Consider the following 8354-nt stretch of genomic DNA (forward strand, 5'->3'; position numbering starts at 1 on the left):
TCTGCTACATATGTGCAAAGAGGCCAAGGTCCAGCCTGATGTTGTTATTTTGTAGGTAGTTCAGACTCAGAGCACTAAGGGTTCAGGTTAGTTGACTCTGTTGATCTTTCTGTAGAGTTTCTATCCCCTTCGAGGTCTACAATCTTTCCTCTGATTCTTTCCTAAGAGTCTGCAAGCTCCATCTACTGTTTGGCTGGGGGTGTCTTTTTCTGTCTGAGTCAGTTTTTGGGTAGAGCCTCTCAGAGTTCAATTTGCTCTTGCCAACAGAGTGTCATTAATAGTGTTAGGGATTGATGCACTTGCCTGTGGGATAGGTCTGAATTTGGGTCAGTTATTGATTAGCCATTCCCTCAGTCTCTGCTCCTTCTCCTGTATCTGCATTACCTATAGTACAGGATACATTTTGTACTACAAGTCTGTGGTTGAACTGGTGTCTTCATTGCTCTTCTAAGTGAGATCCACGCTTCCTCATTTGGGTCTTCCTTCTTGTTTAGCTCCTTTGAGTCTATGAAATGTAACATGGTTCCTATAGTTTATGGCTGATATCTACTTATAAGTACTTACGTACTATGCATGTCATTTTGGAACTGGTCACTCAGGATGAGATTCTCAAGTTCCATCTGTTTGCCTGCATAATTCATGATGTCTTTGTTTTTAATAAGTGAATAATATTCCATTGTATAGATGCACCACATTTACTTTATCCACTTTTTAGTTGTATGTTGTTTCTAGTTCATAGCTATTATGAATAAAGCTACTTTGAACATAGTTGAGCAAACATCTTTGTGGGGTGTTGGAGCATCTGCCCAGGAATCGTATACCTGAGTCTTGAGATAGAGCTATTCACAGTTTTCTGAGAAACAACCAAATTGATTTCCAAAATGGTTGCACTCTCATACCAAAGAAGTGTTCCCCTTGCTCCACATCCTCACCAGCGTGTGCTATCACTTAAGTTTTGATCTTAGCCATCCTGATATGGCATGAGATGGAACCTCAGAATTGTTTTGATTTACATTTCCCCGGGGACTAAGTATTTCAAATATTTCTTTAAGAGGTTCAAGATTCCTCTGTTGAGAATTCTCTGCTTAGTTCTGTTCCTCATTTGTAATTGCGTAATTTAGGTTGTTGGAAATCCATGAGTTAAATTTTGTAAAGTTTAGATATTATCCCTCTGTCAAATGTAAGGTTGGTGAAGATCCTTTCCCATCTGTAGGGTGCTGATTTATCCTATTGGCCTTACAGAAGCTTTGTGATCACAAGGTCTCATTTATGAATTGTTGAATTTAGAGAATGAGCCATTGATGTTCTGTTCAGGAAATTGTCTCCTCTACCAAGTGTTCAAGGGTTTCTCTCTCTCTCTCTCTCTCTCTCTCTCTCTCTCTCTCTCTCTCTCTCTCTCTCTGGGTGTGTGTGTGTATGGTTTAGAGAACTGGGAAACATAATTTGATGCTGTTGAACTGTTGAAATGAAACTTTACTCCATGGACACTCTTGGAGCAAAGCTGGCAGTCAGTTCTCTTATGAAAGAAAATTAGTTTCTCCAGCTAGGAGATAAGCTAGGTAACTGCACACTTCCCCAGTTGACTTATAGCACCATGATAAAACTACTTTACACTGTTCAAGTTCAACTGACTTCAACTGAGAATTCATGTGATTAGATTGAATTGGCTCACTGATAATTCTTATAAACAAAAAGTTGTGAATTGGAAGGCAATTTTAAGATGTTAACAGTATTTATCTAAAAAGAACATTCTAAGTAAGATTAATATTTATCAAGACTTTTTAAAAATAACTGCACATTTATAGAATCAGAATAATATTTGTAAAATGAATAACATTTTAAAGAGGAGCTAATGTTTTGAATTTATAAATTCAATAAACTCAATATCAATTAAGAAGTCTCAAAATAGTCTTTTATTGAAATGGTAGCAATCAACCTTTAATCAAAAACAGGTTATCTGAATTATGTTAAGATTGATTTTAAAACTAAAAAGCAATTCTATTCCTGAACTCCAATTCAGTTATAAAAGAGTAGAGTAAATATTTCATTTAAAATAAAGAATCATAGTAGAGTGGGTGCCTTTTTGGGTATTCTGAAATGTGACGGTGGAGGGGACTCTAGAGCTTATTCACTTATCTCTAGCCTTCCTCCTCTTACTCTTTACATATTTTACATGGAAAGGGTAAATCATGAAATAATGATTTTCAGCTATGAACGAAAAAAGAAAAGAAATATAAAAACCAAAAATGCCCAAAATAAAAAATACCCCACCTTCTCCTACTCAATCACTAAGGACAAAATGTGACAATGAGTAGGTAAAGCTAAGGAGCCAGTGGCATTAGTTTACCTACCTGCACATGCCAGGATTGTTTATAGATGGCTGTCCTCATGGATTATTCCAACTGACAAAGATGTGAGGGCAAAACTCTATTGGTTTCCTAAATATTATGAGAGAAAAGTAGAAGACAAAAATATCAAAGTAATATCTTTCCTAAAAAACTCAAGCCAATATTCATGGACACCTAACCATCCGAAAGCATGTCTCATACATTCATACAGTAAATAAAAGACACAACCAAAGCAATTGCATAACCTTGCAACCTCAGTCATGGAAGAGGGGCTTGGATGTGGAAATCTGATAAACCAGCCAATGGTGTATAATCAGAGAGCCTAAAATAGGACATTCATATCACACATGGAACAATTAGATGCAAGCAGAAGTTCCTGTTTATTAAAGCTAGCAGACAAGTCTGAAAGGATGAGAGGTAAAGATAATTCAATGGATCCTACAAACCTTTGACCATATGCAGAAGGGTGGACTACAGCGAGAAGGGATAACTTAGCATTAACCCCAGCTGAAAGATTTATAATGATTTCCGGGATCCTGCTACTTAAAAGAAGAACGTGGATTTAGAGTATATGACTTCCTATTGAATGAACAATTATCCAAAAGTTTAACTGTTTAAAAGTTACCTGAATGTTGATATTCAACTATTTCTCATTACGATTTTCTTTTCTAGAAATTAGGCAGAGTTGGCTGAGCTCTTTACTCAGTGTCTCATATGGCTGCAATCACAGAACTTTGTGGTGTGTGTCTGAGGCCCAGGGTCTTCTTCAAGCTAAGTCATCATAGTTAAGTCAGGATATCACTTACATGGACCAATGGTACTAGTGAGGACTGATTCATCAAATCAGTAGGCTATGAGTATCTCAAACACTTAGGCCAAAGATAAACCCACTTTTGTTAGTTTAAAGCAAGGAATAAGGATGTTAATTACATTTTTTGTAAAAGTACCATTGCTTGATGATATTATATTTTACATAAGTGAGGGGGAGATCTACTGCATTTTAAATCTATCACATATTAAATCTATCACATTTAAGTGAGGGGGAGAGCTGTGCAAGGTCCATCTGTTACAAGGCCTAGGGGATGTGTGGGACCCTCCTTCAGTTCTACTGCCAAAGTATGAAAATGAACAAAACTCCTAAGTAATACCACTGAAAATATTGGCCAGTAGACTTCATCATTTAAGTCACTTTGAGCCAGGAGTTCTCAACTCTTGGGTCCAAAATGTCACCTAACACCATCAGAAAACACAACTGTTTATATTAAGATTTATAACAGTAGCAAAATCATAGTTACTAATTAGAAACTAAAATAATTTTATAGGTAGGGGTTACTACAACATGAGGATCATAATAAAGGGTGGCAGTATTAGGAAGGTTGAGAACCACTGCCTAAAACAGAATTTCCACAATGTTGGAAATACTATTTTTCTGTACTGCAACCTATTTTCCTTAAGCCTTGTTTTGCTATTACTGGGGTTTCTTGGTAGGCAATAACTCTCTACTACACTGAATCTCCAGCATCCTTTACCAGTTTTAAACAACATAGAAAATATATTTTTCTTGGGCTATACTTCTTTTAAATTTTTTAATTAGATATATTTCTTTACTTATATTTCAATTGGTATTCCCTTTCCCGGTTTCCTGTCCATAAACCTGCATCACCACCCCTCCCCCATACGGGTGTTCCCCCCAACCACCTCCCTTGCCGCCCCCCCCAGACATTCCCCTGCACTGGGGATCCAACCTTGGCAAGACCAAGGGTTTCCCCTTCTACTGCTGCCCCAACAAGGCTATTCTCTGATACTTATGCAGTTGGAGCCCTGGTCAATCCATGTATAGTTTTTCAGTAGTGGTTTAGTCCCTGGAAGCTCTGATTGGTTGGCATTGTTGTTCTTATGGGGTTGCAAGCCCCTTCAGTTCTTTCAATCTTTCCTCTAATTCCCCTAAACGGGGTCCTGTTCTCACTTCAGTGGTTTGCTGCTAGCACTGACCTCTGTATTGGACATGCTCTGGATGTGTCTCTCAGGAGAGATCTATATCCGGTCCCTTTCAGCATACACTTTTTAGCTTCATCAATCTTACCTAGCTTTGGTGGCTGTATTATGGGTCACCTGTGGGGCAGGCTCTGAATGGCCGTTCCTTCAGTCACTGCTCTAAACTTTGCTTCCGTATCTCCTCCTAAGAATATCAGAAAAAAATATATTATGGAAAACTGCTGTTATTTTCTATAAGCCTAAACCTTAAGGTAAAAGTGAAATGAGGTTTTGCTTGGCTTGTTTATTTTGTGTGAGTTTGATTAGGAAGAGGATATGCCATGGGGTACCTGTGGAGGTCAGACAATAACTTCTAGAAGCTGATTCACTCTTTCACATGTGTAGTTTTAAAGGACTGAATTCAAGTCAGGGATCTTGGCTGTAAGTGCTTTTATCCAATGATCCACCTCACTGTCCCTACTTGGTATTTCCTTTAAAATGGCACTTTTGGAGCTAATTAAACAGATGGTATATTATAATTATTGTCTCTTTTTGCTTGAAAGAAAAAAATCAACACAGGGCATAAGTTCCAATGTGAAAAATGCTGCCATCAAAAAAATTTATTTGTTTCTTATTAGAAATAAACCCTGAAAATACCTATATTATGAAAAATAAGAAATCGCAAGAATGAAGATATTCTTAAATTAAACCATCCAGTGGATAATGAGACTTTTACATTTCTATTTTGAAATGATTACTGTTCAAATGAACTCAGATCACTGAAAAATATAAATTAGACTGACATTTTTAATAGATCACATTGCATTATCCTGGCTAAAATTAACCTATTCTACAGATGCAAAATATCTAACCATACTTTGATGTATTTAAGAATTTTGGCTAGAGAAATAAAGCGTTACATTTGTTCAAAAAGTAGTAGTTGCATTATTGAAGAATAGAAAATGTCTTCCTTATGATACACAGTTCTGTAATATACATCAATCAGTTAAAAATATCATAGTAGGTCTTTTAATAACTTTATTGTAATTCCATGCTATTGCCTGGAAGTCATCTCTGACATTCCAGTACAATTTGAATATGATTAAGATGTGCATTTCATCATGCACATTTATTTTTATCTTGTTAAATAGGATTACAGAGCTCCGAACCTGACTGCCTCACACTGAGGAATCATGGCCATCAAGGTAGATGAAATCAATTAGTCTGAATAGATCCAACTAACAATGCTAAAACCCTTTTAAATGTATAAAACATATTTTTTAAAACAGTAAAACTGTCCAAACTTTCTCATCGAGAAAATCCATGAAGATATTTCAGATAATCCAAATTCTTGAAAAGAAGCATCTTCAACAGGAAGGAAAAAACAAGTGCCTAAGGCTCATCCAAGAACACAGTCCCTGGGGTTGGGGATTTAACTCAGTGGTAGAGTGCTTACCTAGCAAGCACAAGGCCCTGGGTTTGGTCCTCAGCTCCGGAACAATAAAATAAAATAAAACAAAACAACAACAACAACAACAAAAAACAAAAACAAAAACACAATCCTTTCATTCAGTATGGGGACTTTTACTCAAATGCCCTTCTGCCATATTCTTTTAACTGATTAAAAATGTACCTCCTCCCTCATCCTCCCATGTCATTCAGATACATGTTATTTTGCAAGATTCTGTACACTTGAATAGCTAGCTACTTCAAACAGAACCTGTACACATCTTTTTTTTTTAACTTGGCAGATTTTATTTTTACTAACTTGAGTATTTTTTTTTATAAATTGAGTATTTCTTATATACATTTCTTTTTTTTTCAACTATGAGGAACAGTTTTATTCTTTTTTTAATCTTTTTTTTTATTAACCTGAGTGTTTCTTATATACATTTCGAGTGTTATTCCCTTTCCCGGTTTCCGGACAAATATCCCCCTCCCCCCTCCTCTTCTTTATGGGTGTTCCACTCCACATCCTCCCCCCTTGTCGCCCTCCCCCCAACAATCTAGTTCACTGGGGGTTCATTCTTAGCAGGACCCAGGGCTTCCCCTTCCATCGGTGGTCTTACTAGGATATTCATTGCTACCTATGAGGTCAGAGTCCAGGGTCAGTCCATGTATAGTCTTTAGGTAGTGGCTTAGTCCCTGGAAGCTCTGGTTGCTTGGCATTATTGTACATATGGGGTCTCGAGCCCTTCAAGCTCTTCCAGTTCTTTCTCTGATTCCTTCAACGGGGGTCCTATTCTCAATTCAGTGGTTTGCTGCTGGCATTCGCCTCTGTGTTTGCTGTATTCTGGCTGTGTCTCTCAGGAGCGATCTACATCCAGCTCCTGTCCGCCTGCACTACTTTGCTTCATCCATCTTGTCTAATTGGGTGGCTGTATATGTATGGGCCACATGTGGGGCAGGCTCTGAATGGGTGTTCCTTCAGTCTCTGTTTTAATCTTTGCCTCTCTATTCCCTGCCAAGGGTATTCTTGTTCCTCTTTTAAAGAAGGAGTGAAGCATTCACATTTTGATCATCCGTCTTGAGTTTCATTTGTTCTAGGCATCTAGGGTAATTCAAGCATTTGGGCTAATAGCCACTTATCAATGAGTGCATACCATGTGTGTTTTTCTCTGATTGGGTTACCTCACTCAGAATGATATTTTCCAGTTCCGACCATTTGCCTACAAATTTCATAAAGTCATTGTTTTTGATAGCTGAGTAATATTCCATTGTGTAGATGTACATTTCGAGTGTTATTCTCTTTCCCGGTTTCCGGGCAAACATCCCCCTCCTCCTCCCCTTCTTTATGGGTGTTCCCCTCCCCATCCTCCCCCCATTGCCGCCCTCCCCCCAACAATCTAGTTCACTGGGGGTTCAGTCTTAGCAGGACCCAGGGCTTCCCCTTCCATCGGTGGTCTTACTAGGTTATTCATTGCTACCTATGAGGTCAGAGTCCAGGGTCAGTCCATGTATAGTCTTTAGGTAGTGCCTTAGTCCCTGGAAGCTCTGGTTGCTTGGCATTGTTGTACATATGAGGTCTCGAGCCCCTTCAAGCTCTTCCAGTTCTTTCTCTGATTCCTTCAACGGGGGTCCTATTCTCAGTTCAGTGGTTTGCTGCTGGCATTCGCCTCTGTTTTTGCTGTATTCTGGCTGTGTCTCTCAGGAGCGATCTACATCCGGCTCCTGTCGGCCTGCACTTCTTTGCTTCATCCATCTTGTCTAATTGGATGGCTGTATATGTATGGGCCACATGTGGGGCAGGCTCTGAATGGGTGTTCCTTCTGTGTCTGTTTTAATCTTTGCCTCTCTATTCACTGCCAAGGGTATTCTTGTTCCCCTTTTAAAGAAGGAGTGAGAAGTCCCACACCCGCGGATCCCGGCCCGCAGCAGCTCTCTGCTCCCAGACCCGGTGAGAGAGAGACCCAACCGCCTGGTCAGGTGGGCACTCCTGAGGCTGCAGAGCGGAAGAGACCACCAACACTGCTCACCCCTGCCCACATCCCTGGCCCAAGAGGAAACTGTATAAGGCCTCTGGGCTCCCGTGGGGGAGGGCCCAGGAGCGGCAGGACCCCTGCCACAGACACCGCCGGACCCTGAAGGAAACAGACCGGATAAACAGTTCTCTGCACCCAAATCCCGTGGGAGGGAGAGCTAAACCTTCAGAGAGGCAGACAGGCCTGGGAAACCAGAAGAGACTGCTCCCTGCACACACATCTCGGACGCCAGAGGAAAAAGCCAAAGACCATCTGGAACCCTGGTGCACTGAAGCTCCCGGAAGGGGCGGCACAGGTCTTCCTGGTTGCTGCCGCTGCAGAGAGCCCCTGGACAGCACCCCACGAGCGAACCTGAGCCTCGGGACCACAGGTAAGACCAAATTTTCTGCTGCAAGAAAGCTGCCTGGTGAACTCAAGACACAGGCCCACAGGAACAGCTGAAGACCTGTAGAGAGGAAAAACTACACGCCCGAAAGCAGAACACTCTGTCCCCATAACTGACTGAAAGAGAGGAAAACAGGTCTACAGCACTCCTGACACACAGGCTTAT

Source organism: Rattus norvegicus, chromosome 2, assembly GCF_021556685.1.
Source record: "Rattus norvegicus strain SHRSP/BbbUtx chromosome 2, alternate assembly SHRSP_T2T, whole genome shotgun sequence".
Taxonomy (NCBI): domain Eukaryota; kingdom Metazoa; phylum Chordata; class Mammalia; order Rodentia; family Muridae; genus Rattus; species Rattus norvegicus.